Source organism: Equus caballus, chromosome 16 (assembly GCF_041296265.1).
Source record: "Equus caballus isolate H_3958 breed thoroughbred chromosome 16, TB-T2T, whole genome shotgun sequence".
Taxonomy (NCBI): Eukaryota; Metazoa; Chordata; class Mammalia; order Perissodactyla; family Equidae; genus Equus; species Equus caballus.
In genome coordinates this window covers 57,151,864-57,164,445 of record NC_091699.1, presented here as the reverse complement: position 1 = coordinate 57,164,445, position 12,582 = coordinate 57,151,864, and the positions used below count along the sequence as shown (strand labels likewise).

At 40.3% G+C, this 12,582-nt stretch overlaps 1 long non-coding RNA gene and 1 other non-coding gene across 2 annotated transcripts in view; both read right to left on the bottom strand.

Moving 5' to 3' along the window:
* Positions 1–12,582, bottom strand: part of LOC111768378 (uncharacterized) — a 177,218-nt gene that overhangs the window by 87,918 nt on the left and 76,718 nt on the right. The window lies entirely within an intron of this gene.
* Positions 4,389–4,495, bottom strand: LOC111768508 (U6 spliceosomal RNA). Its single transcript, XR_002800908.1, has one exon. It is a non-coding gene; the product is annotated as a U6 spliceosomal RNA (small nuclear RNA).

Below are 12,582 nucleotides of genomic sequence, written 5' to 3'. Positions count from 1 at the left end.
CAAGACCCTGAGCCTTGGTGACAAATGTCCATCTTCTCCCACTGGAGCCCAAGTTAGATGAAGACAGTGACGGTGCCTGCTTTTGTTGACCATTGTGTGTCCAGTGCTCAGAACAGGGTCTGGCACCTAGTATTTGTTCAATAAATATTGGATGAATGTATGAATGAGCACACAATGTTTTCTTTGTTTTTCAAAACTTTCTGCCGCAAGGAGATGATACATTTCTATTCAGAAGGAAAGAATTATTAAAATTTTACTTTAAATAAATATTTTTAATAAATAATTTTTTTATATAAATGTGAATTACAGTACTTTAAAACAATCTCCTATTGATCTCTCTAAAAGAAAACTCTAGGAAACAATTGAGCAAAAGCTGCATACATTTGAGGGAGAAAGTTGTGACTTAAGTAAGAAGGGGAAGCAGTGAGGGGCGCGGGGTTCCCAAGTTGGCATCAGGAGCCAGGGGTCCAGGACTGGGACAGATCTGAGGTGGGAGAGCCAGAGGCAAGGATGGGCACCACAGTCTCATATTGGCTTATATTTCCTCCCAAATATTTGGAGTGGCTACCACATGCAAAGCACTGTTCTGGGCATTTTATTTCTGCTTCTCCTTTAATCCTCACAGCAATCCTGTTAGGTAAGAATGATGCCCATTTAGCAGGATCAGAGAGGTTAAAGGACATGCTCAAAGACTCAGAGCTGGAGGTCACTGGAGTGAGATCTGACCCAAGCCTGTGTCATTCGCATGCTTGGGCCAACACCTCCAGCCTCCCCTGGACACTTCCTCAGAAAGCCCCTCTGCTCACTGGCTGTCTCTGCTCCTGTCTTCTTCCAGGCTCACTCCAGTTCTCAAGGCCAGCTCCGTGCAATGAGAGGCTCTCAGCCTTCCCTTTGTCTGGTTAACTCCAGCTCAGTCTTCAGAAAAAGCTGAAACGTGCTTGCCTCCAAAGCAGCTCCCTTTGACCACCCCTAACTGTAATTGGGCAGAGCACTGTCACAATTGGAATACTATATTCCATTGTCTGGTTATTTCATGAATGTGTCTTCCCCACAAATGTGGAGACAATATTTGTTTTCACTCTCCATTGTCATCCTAGTGTCTAGAACAGTGCGGCAAGCAGCAAGTCTTGATAGATATTTGTTGAATGAAAAAAGGAATGTTTTGAGTGTGAGAATCTGCTCCAGGGATCATTTCTACAGCCCTTCACTGATTGAGTTGCCTCGTGCAGTGTGCTAGGACAGCCCTGTGTGCCTCTTGATGTGTGTTTCTGTTGCATGGAGGCTAAGCTGGAGGGAATCAGGGTATGACTTGGATTAGATTCTTTTTAAAAATGGAATATATTGTCAATTTTTCTTCAAAGGTTCTGACATAGTTATCCTAGTCTGGGGACTATGCATTATTAACAAAATTCTTCTTAAGATCCAGAAAAAATAAAATTATTTCTTATTAAAAATGAAGTGAAATATGAAAAGTTGCATTATTAAGCATAGGTCTTTGGAGATTGGATACTTTATACTTTATAATCTAGTAAAATAGTTTACAAACTTTATACATTTTCTGTCTATCAACTCAGTCTTGGGAAAGCAAGATATTTGTGCTCTCAAAGTGTCACGCTCCTGTAAACTGAATCAACCATAAACATCTGAAACTTCTAATGTTTAAAAGAAATATGTCGCAAATCATACATCTGATAAGGGACGTGTATCCAGAACATATAAAGAACTCTTAACAATTTAAAAAGACTAACTAAAATTTAAAAAGACAATTAAAAAAGAACTAATCCGCTTATAAAATGGGCAAAGCATTTGAATAGACATTTCTCCAGGAAAGTTATACGTATGGTCAATAACAACATGAAAAGATGTCCAACATCATTAACCATCAGGGAAATGCAAATCGAAACCACAATGAGATTCCACTTCACACCCTTGAATAGCTATAATCAAAAAGACAGATAATAACAAGTGTTGGTGAGGATGTGGAAAAATTGGAACCCTCATACACTGCTGGTGGGAATGTAAAAAGTTTCTGACAACTTTAGAAAACAGTTTAGCAGTTTCCCAAATGGTTAAACAGAGTTATACTACCTAGGAATTCCACTCCTACATACATACCCAAGAGAAAAGAAAACATGTCCACGTAAAAACGTGTACAAGATTTTCATAGCATTGTTATTCAAAACAGTAACAAAATGGGAACAGTCTAATATCCATCAACTGATGAATGGGTAAACAAAATGTGGTATATCCAAACAATGGAATATTATTCAGCCATAGAAAGGAATGAAGTACTTATGCACGCTACAACATGGATGAACCGTGACACCATCATGCTAAGTGAAGAAGCCAGGCACAGCAGACTAAATATTGTATGATTCCATTTATATGAAATATCCAGAATAGACAAATCTATAGTGACAGAAAGTAGATTAGCCGTTGTCAGGGACTGGGGGTTGTGAGGAACTAGGAGTGACTGCTAGAGAGTGCAGCACAATGAAAACTAGGGCAGTTCCTAGAAATGTATACAGATGAGGGGTGGGCACGGGTCCCAGACAAGAGAGCTGATGTCACACAGTCACATATCAATTTCTCCCAGATTTTCAACTTTATTACTATAGTAATGTTTTGTCATTACCAAAATCTATTTCTTACAGAACTGTCATCTTTTCTAATGCTGTGTATTTAGTTGATCTTTCTAAATAATAGTAGGTAACGGTTACTGATTACCTACTACATTCAGGCAGCACATCTTGGTGGCTAAGAGGACAGACTCTGGAGCAACATGAACTGGGTGAAAGTCCAGCCCCACAACTTGCTGTGTGACCCTCGGGCAAGTTGTGTGAGCTGGGATGAGTTATCCAAACCTGCCTTGGCTGTTTCTTCATCTACAAAATGAGAATAATAATAGCACTGACATCACAGAGCTGTTGTGTAGTACTTAGAACAATGTCGGTGTGTATTAAGTGTTAGCTGTTTTTCTTTCCTTATTAACGGTAACAGAATTTAGCCCTGTTTATTATTTTTTCTCCTCCCTCCCAAAAAAACAATGTATGACTTAATTCATCAATTCTATTTTTTATTTTAAAAAATTAATAGACTCTATTTTTATAGCATTTTTAGATGTACAGAAGAATTTAATGGAAAGTACAGAGTTTCCATACCTGCGCCCCCACAACACACACATAGTTCCCCCTATTATTAACATCTTGCACTATGTGGTATATTTGATACAATTGACAAGCCAATATTGATACATTCTTATTAACTAAAGTCCATAGTTCACATTAGAGCTCACTTTTTGTATTGTACAATCATTGGGTTTTGACAAATGTATAGTGGCATGTATCCACCATTACAACATCATATAGAATAGCTCCACTGTCCTAAAAATCCCCTGCACTCCACCTGTTCATCCCTCCCTCCCCTCTGAACCCCTGGCAACTACTGATCTGTTTACTGCCTCCAGAGTGTTGCCTTTTCCAAGATGTCATATAGCTGGAATCATAGTATGCTGCCTTTCAGATTGTCTTCTCTCCCTTAGTAATATGCATTTAAGTTTCCTCCATGTCTTTTTGTGGCTTGACAGCTTCCTTTTGTCATTGAATAATATTCCACTGTCTGGATGTACCAGTTTGTCCATTCACCTACTGAAGGACATCTTGGTTGCTGCCAAGTTTTAGCAATTACGAATAAATCTGCTATAAACATTCACATGCAAGTGTTTGTGTGGACATAACATTTTCAGCTAATTTGGATAAATACCAAGGAGCATAATTGCTGGATCATATGGAAACAGTGTGTTTAGTTTTCTAAGGAACTGCCAAACTGTCTTCCAAAGTGGTTGTACCATTATGAATGCCCATCTGTAATGAAAGAGAGTTCCTGTTGCTCCACATCCTCGCCAGCATTTGGTGGTTTGGATTCCGGCCATTCTAATAAGTGTGTAATGGTATCTAACTGTTGTCTTAATTTGCAATTCCCTGATGACATATGATGTTGAACATCTTTTCATGAGCTTTCTTGCCATCTGCATATCTTCTTTGGTGAGGCATCTGTTAAGATCTCTTGCTTATTTTTAAATTAGGTTGTTATTTTCTTATTATTGAGTTTTAAGTGTTCTCTTTGTACATTTTGGATACCAGTTCTTTATCCCAGATGTGCTTTGCAAAGATTTTCTCCCATTCTCTGGCTTGTCTTTTCATTGTCTTAACATACTTATTTCTGTTTTTTCCCAAGTAATTTTATTGGGATTATAATGGTTTATAACATTGTGTAATTTTGGGTGTACATTATTGTTTATCAACTCCTGAAAACACTTCATCATGCTTATCCCCAGTGGTCTAATTTTTATCCATCACCATACATATATCCCCCTTTATCCCTTTCGCAGAAATATGGAATGCTTCACGAATTTGTGTGTCACTCTCGTGCAGAGGTCATTCTAATCTTCTCTGTATTGTTCCAATTTTAGTATATGTGCTGCTGAAACGAGCACAACATACTTTTTTTTAAATTCACTAATATCTTCTTTAACCTTGATGTAATCCTCTTGCTCTTTTTCAGGTTTGTTTTGTTTATTCTAACTTCATGAGCCAAATGTTTATTAACTTAATTTCTTTGTTTTTGTTTGAACATGAAAATATGCACACTTCTGTACTTTTTTCTTGGTACACTGTTGGCTGAATACCATCTTTTTAAAATAACTAGGGTTTTAAGAATAATGATGAAAAGTGATAGATACATGGAAATATAAAAAATAGTAAAGTAGGCTAAAAAATGAAAAGCAGACATGTGCTACATGATGAATAGTTATTATAATTAAATGAGAGAGGATTTCTGCTTCTGGCTATGATGCAGTGACTTGAAATAGATTGATACTCCCCGAAGATTGACCAGAGAAACTGAATAAAATACAAGGTTCCATCTGTTTGGAGAGCACAGAGAGCTGTTGAGTGAACAGGACTCTGGGGGCCAAGACTCTGGAGAAAGGGAGATGCAGATTGGTGAGTAGACATTCTAGAGCTTCTCTGCCTTCAGGGAATCTGCCAATTTTCAGCACCAATCCAGGCAGAAGGCAAAGAAAGGAAGCGAGTCATTGCTTACAGCCAGAGAAGCAAGCAGAAATTCTAGAAATCTCACAGACCTGTGGAGGAAAAGTGGAGTTTAGAACAGTTCAAACAGCCACAAGCCCCCTGTGAGAGAAGCTAGTCCTTGGAAGTGAGTCTGATGCTGTTGGTTTTCCTGGAGGCATTTGTCAAATTCTTAAATGCTGCGGGGAAGAAATAGAAGACATTGGGAAGGAAGACAAAGGGCAAAGCAGAATTTTCTGCACTTTCGTGGTACTGAGAAAATAAAAATTTGAGTTCAGGACTGACCATGGGAGAGAGGGCCAATTAACAACCCTAGAACTCAGTTAGAAACCCCAGAGGCCAGCCCTGTGGGCAAGTGGTTAACTTCGTGGGCTCTGCTTTGTTGGCCCAGGGTTTCGCCCGTTCAGATCCTGGGGGCAGACATGGCACCACTCATCAAGCCATGCTGAGGCAGCGTCCCACACAGCACAACCAGAGGCATTCACAACTAGAATATACAACTGGGTACTAGGGGGCTTGGAGGAGAAGAAAAAAAAAGAATAAGATTGGGAACAGTTGTTAGCTCAGGTGCCAATCTTTAAAAAAAAAAAAAAAAAAAGAAAGAAAGAAATCTCAAAGAACCACATTGTACAAGCAGTGGGAACCAGAGGTTAGTCCACCTTGAATTAGCTCAGTCCCTGGCTGGACTAAAGTAATCCATCAGCTCACTGTCTGCTTACCAGAGGAGAAGTTGAGCCTTTTTAGATAAAGAAAACATCATTTAGAGTTTCTATAATTTAGAGTTTCTAGAATTTCTATAATTTTTCCATATACACACAATATATAGCTCTCAACAAAAAATTACAATGCCTTCCTAAGAAACTGGACAAAGAGAAAGACAAACAATAGAAGCAGATTCAGAGATGAGACAGTTATGAGAGCTATCAGAGAAGGATTTTAAAATTTTTATAAATATGTTAAAGAAAAGAGAATTTCACAAGAGAACTGGAATATATAAACAAGAATCAAATAGAAATGTTCAAATTAAATATTACTAGTTACCCTATGATCCTAGAATTCTATTCCTAAATATATGCTGAGCAAAAATTTGTCCTTATATTTACTAAAGATCTGTATAAGAACATTTTTAGAAGCTTTAGTTCACAGGAGTCCCAAATTGGAAACTACCCAAGTGTTCATCAGTCAGTGAATGAGTAGACAAGCTGTGGTATATCCATACAATGGAATACTACTCAGCAATAAAAAGGGAAGAACTACTGATACACTCAAAACTAAACTCTTCTTTCCACATCTCCTCCTTTCCTCTGTCAAGCCTGCCCCTCCCCAATTTTTGCTCAGCGCAAAACTCTTGTTGTAGTCAACCTTGACTACTCTGGTTCTCACACATACCATCTAATGGCAAATAAAGTTGGTTCTGTTTTCAAAACATGCTTCTTTCAAAATATCAATTTCTTTTTAAAATTTTGAATCCAGCCACTTCTCATGACCCCCAGTCCTACCATGCCAACATAAACCATGACCATTTCTATTCTAGAGCCTTCAGGTGGGCTTCCTTCATCTGTTCTTGCCTCCCTACCACCTCCAGATGTAGGCCTTCTGAAATGTGCATTCAATTGTTCACCTCACTTGCTTGCAACCATCCCATGATGCCCATCTCATACAGAATCACATTGTGACTCACAAGGCCCCACATCATCTCTCTTCTTCTCTTGCCAAGCTCCAGATCCACAGGCCTCCTTACTCCCCAAACTCCCTCTCAGGGATTTTCATTGATCTCTATGACCTTCTCCTCAGATTTGCCCTTGACTGACAGAGTTTTCTCACCTGGAGATTCCTTGGAGGTTAATCCTTACCCTAGATGGCCAATGATTGACATGGCTTACACATCCCTGGGGCTACAAAACACTGTCCCCTTGCCTCAAGATGGGGCAATACTGGATTAATATATGCTCCAGAGCTGCCTGAGGATCTGGTCATGGCTGGACTTTACCTGGGATCACGTGCCTACTCAGCTACTTCCCCTGCCCTTCTCGCTTCCCTCCTGCTCCTTCTCCTGAGAACACTCACCCAATAAACCACATGCATCCAAATTCCTATCTTAGACTCTGGTTCTAGTTAGTCTAACATAACACACAGGGCTACTACAGAAGAAAGTGCAGTGATTTGGCTTAAAAAAAGGTTTCAGTAGCCTATTTCCTGTACTATTCGTGTGGCAATTGCCCATTCCATACAAAGTGTCCAATCAGGGCTTACAGATTTTAATACCAAAACCTCAAATCTGCAATAAGACTACTAGTCAATTAACAAAATTAAAAAACAAATGAGTAAAGGATGGGTAAGGGCTAAACTGTCCGAAGTCATTGCAACTAGGACAAAAGCCTTGGCACATGGTCAACTTGGGAAGTTGAAAGTTCTGGAAACCGAGCCAAAAGAGAGGACCCCAAGATGAGAGGGCCATAAATCTTAGGGCAAACATTATCCCTGTGCCCAGTGAGTAAGAAGTGGTTTCTTGAAGCACCTGCCTTGAGTAAGGAGCCTTGATGGAAAAGTTCCAGCGAAAAGGCCAAGTGTTCCCCAGAGAAAAGAGTCTAGATGGGGTGAGAGGGTGTACAAAGGAGTTAAGCCTGCATTCTCGGTCTATGTCTAGACCTCAGGCCTGGACGGTGGAGGTTTACTCTCTCAGCCTGTTGCTTGGTGAGGCAGCTTCTGTCAGCCAAGGGCAATCTGGGGAGCTTGCCTGTAAGCCCTTAGCTAGAGCGCTTAAAGTAGTTGGGCATGGGTATGCCAGGTGGTGAAGAGAATTCAGGAGGTCATCAACAGGGTCTACCTACAGGATCATACCCTTCCTCCACTGCAAGCTGTTAAGACAGTGGGGTATAAACCTCTTGGAGAGACATAAAAAGCCAATTTCTTGCATATCACTGAAAAGTAAATCAAGCAGGCCATTCAGGACTCCTGCCCTTAATTGCTCTGAGGGTGGATATGTGTTTGGAGGCTTTTCCTTGCAAATATCCATTCCCTTCTTCGTGGGTTTCCCATGACCAAGTTGTTCCCCTTTACCCCCAAATTGGGGCTATATAAACTCCTTACTTTTACCACCCAAGGTATTAACCCAGCGTGAATTCAACTTCTCACACAAGCATCTTCAGAGGACTGTCCTCGCCGAGGACCTCTGGAGCCTCCAGTCTAAGCCAACTGTCCTGCCATGCTCATCTCGCAACCTTCTCAGGCACAGTAATGTAGGCTATCCAGGAGGTTTGCTATAAACCATCACTTGAGCTGAGCTTCCTGGTGAGTCATGTGCCAGCTCCCTCACCCTCTTTCTGTTAGTTTAATTTTATTTGAATTCAAGTCATATGTTGACATAGATTTAAAGGTCAGTGTCCCCAGGGAGCAGTCTTCCAGTCTCCTTCCTGAGAGGCAAATGTCTGACACCAGCGTGCCCACACCAGATAGAGAATGAGGTCCATAAAGTGTCATCACCCAGAATGCAGGCTTAACTCCTCTACAGCGTCTCAGCCCATCTTCAGCTGTGCAAGCTCTCCAGAAAGTGAATTTCCCTTCTCCTGCCAGGAGGTCCCTGGGCTGCATGGGGTAGGGAGGCTGATCTGGTGGGTGGGTTCTACCAGTTCCACATTCAAACTACCAGAAAATCCTCTTCAGCTTCACCCCGCAGACACCGCCCAGCTCCCACCCCCGCCCCTTAGAGGGAACTGGTGTCTCTAGTGCCTGTGTCTTCCTTCGGTTCTGTGCTGGCAGTTCACTGTTTCTTGTTCTATTCACCATCTGCAGAACCACGTTTAAGACTTACCTGGCTAGCTAAGCAGGTTACCAGGTAACCATTTCACTTTCAGCCTTTCAAAATTCCTGGAAATTTGCATGATCTCTGGGTTTTTTTGACTGAACTCCTGTTCTGTTTGTTCTTAAGAATTGATAGCCTTCGTACTTTTTAACTCTCACTTTAATGGGGTTTGCAAGGAAATATATATGCTTGGGCTCAGCCTGCTCTGTTTCTAGTCCAGCCTTTTGGGAATTGTGTCTATTAGCTGGCCCTCCTCCGTAGGCTCCTTGCTCACATCCATAATAATTATCCAGAGAGTCTGAGGTGTAATACAGAGATGATATGATTTTATTTTTTACCTTCAAAGAAAAACCTAGGGAGAATGGAAGGGGCAAAGTCTCGGATGGGGAGAGGCCAACTAATTCCCACACTCTTGCCCAGACCAAGCCGCCATCTTTTTCTCGTCCAACAGAAAGACTGCTGGGGCTGACAGTGCCCCATCTTCCCATCCCAGGAACCAAACTTTAAATAGACTCCTCAAAAAACCATTCGAGGGAGGTCTTCTGCCATTCCAGACTTTCCTCCTTTCAAAGTTGAGCTATAAAAGATTTCTGCTTGTGTTGTGAACATTAACCTCACCCTTTAAATTTACAGAGAGCTTGTTCAGAAACACAGATAATCTGTCACTCTTGGTAGTCATCAAAAAACATACAAGTACTGGGGCTGGCCCCCTGGCCGAGTGGTTAAGTTCGTGTGCTCCGCTGCAGGCGGCCCAGTGCTTCATTGGTTCGAATCCTGGGCGCGGACATGGCACTGCTCATCAAGCCACGCTGAGGCAGCGTCCCACATGCCACAACTAGAAGGACCCACAACAAAGAATATACAACTATGTACCGGGGGGCTTTGGGGAGAAAAAGGAAAAAATAAATAAACAAATAAAATAAAATCTTTAAAAACAAAACACATACAAGTACTGCCAATGAGTGCCCTTTGTGCTTGCCCAGGTCCAGTGTCCAGACTACAATTTTTCTTGAAAACATGGTCCTGTTTCCAACTTGGTTAATATCTAATTCTGGGGTGTGATGCCATGGATGGCCATTAGGGGGTGCAAGAATTTTAATGTACAGTCCTCCTACAGGATGCCACTCGGATCTTTTTCGTTTAGTGGGCAAAGTGGACTTTTTCTTATGATTTTTAGAAAAAGTTTCCAAGCCACTGTACATTTTTAAATTTTCAGCAGATCACCAAATGCATAAAAAAGAAGAAATAAAAAGGGAAAAACTAATATAAAATATGTTCCCTTTTTTCTCCATTCTTTGCTGGTGATGTGGCCATCCTTTACTTGTTTCAAAGGACAATCATATCTAGGGATCACTCTGCCCTCAGTGTTAGGAGGAGACAAGTCAATTCATCCACTGTGAACACATTGACACAAACTGGTCACTGCTCCTCCCCCAAGATAACCTGCATCCCCCTTTTATGTCCAGGATGACTGATGGTGATGACGTCTTATTCCAGCTTCCTCTTTTTCACTTGAGGTTTTGCCCACTCTCTAAAGAGCTATTTCAAAGTAGCAAGTGAGCAAAAATTTTACTTGATGGTGCAAGAACATCGCATTTATTCATTCATTCTCTTCTTTTGTTGTAATATAAAATTAATCTCAAGGAAATGGAAGGACCTAGGCATTACTGTCTCCTTTTCTCTTCTTGACAGTTTACCATCCCACATGTTGCCAGATCAAGAAAGTCTCAGCATACAACAAATGATCCAGAGACCCGCTGGGCCAGATGAGGAAGGACTGTGCCAGGATCCCAGGCATATGCTCATTTTTGTGTCGACTTTGGTGGGAACTATAGCCACCAACAATTCCAAAGCGGTGTTTCTTATTAATTGTACCACTGGAAAGAAACTGATTAGCTTTCTCAGTTCCAATGCAAAAATAACTAGGTATAAATAAATAAATAAATAATCAGATGCTACTTCTGAAACAAGCAAATGTGACTGGGGGGTGGAGCTATGGACAGATCTTGGATGGGATCCGCATGGCAGTGGTGCAGGAGCAGTTCCCAGAAACAGGGGCATGCTCCCAGAAGAATGCGCATGCTGTGAAGACAAAGCAATAGGTGTCCACTGTCGTTAAGCTCACTGTTCCTTTTTACTATGAAATTCATCCTGGCTTTTGGATATAGAGCTACTTTACGCACTATTGATAAAAAAAAAAAAAAAACTTTTTGACTTTTTTTCAGTTCAACAAAAACAGGCAAAAATTTTCAAGAATGCATACTGTTTAACATTATACTGAGAAGTCTTTGGAATCATCCCACATTGTACACTATAAAAAAATAAAATATCAACAAATACCACTGATTCCAGCAAACCTTAAAAATGAATCTTTAATCTAGCATAAATGAAATGTAGCACAATTCCTGGTGAAAGCACAGTTTTCCTGAGCCCATTAAATATCTCGTTTCCACACCCTGTAAGTTCTCAACTTTGATATCTGAGGGTTACTGGCAGCAGAATAGAAAGTCGTTTTTAATTGCCCCATCTATAGAAAGAAGGATGATCTCTAGAGAAACACAGTTTGAAAGGATCCGAATTTAGCACCTTTAAATTATCAGTGGGAAACAGGCAGATCCTACATCTGGCAGGGGAAAGATTTTCAGGTATGAAATTGAATTTAGTTCCTCCAGTCTGCAAAAGCCCTAAATATAAAACTTTGGGAGAGGCAGAAAAGTATTTGTGGCTGCTTTCTTTGAAGGAACTGGTTTTTGCTTTATTCTTATGAAGAGATTCATTCTCTAATAACAAATGTGAAGAGTAATTTAAAAACTTTTAAATTTCACATTCAAAGTTTTAAAATAGTTTGATTTGTATTTCCAAAGCTTAGAGCTAGATTTTATTTCTCAAATATTGTTGCATAATATCTACATAGAAAAAATTTTTTATTGAAGTTTAACATACATGCCAAGCATATAGCTGGATGAATTTTTGCTAATGTATATATCTGTGTGGCCACTACCCAGATTAAGATATAGAACATCTCCAACATCACAGAAGGCCTCCTCATGCCCCTATATGGTCAACTTCTACCCCTACCCGTGGCCTCAAATGTAACTACTATTCTAACTTTCATGACTATTTTAAATTTCATAAAAATGGAAAAGGTCAGTATATGCTCTTTTAGGTCTGGCTTCTTTCACTCAGTATTATTTCTCTGAGATTCACCCACGTTGTTTCATATAACAAGGATTCATTTGTTCTCATTACTCTATGTTATTTCATGGTATCAATAGACCACAGTTGCATTATCCATCTATTGTCTTTTGGTAGACGTATGTATTCATTTCTCTTAGATACATCCCTAGTAGCGGACTTGCTGAATCATTGGGTAGGCAGCCATTTAGCTTTACTAGATAGTGCCAGCCAGTTATCTAATATAATTGTACTAATTACACTGCAGCTGGAAAGGGGAGTTCTAGTTGTCTCACATCCCTAACAACTCTTGGTTACAATCCATCTCTGTAACTTTAGCCAGTCCGGTAAGCACAGAATGGTATCTTACTGTAGCTTTACTTTGAGTTTCCCTGAATACTATGGATGCTATGCTTCTTTTCATATGCTCTATGCTGTTTGGATTTCCCATTTTGCGAAGTGGCAGCCCAGTTATGTTGTCTATGCTTACTGAGTGGTTTGTCTTTTTCTTATTGA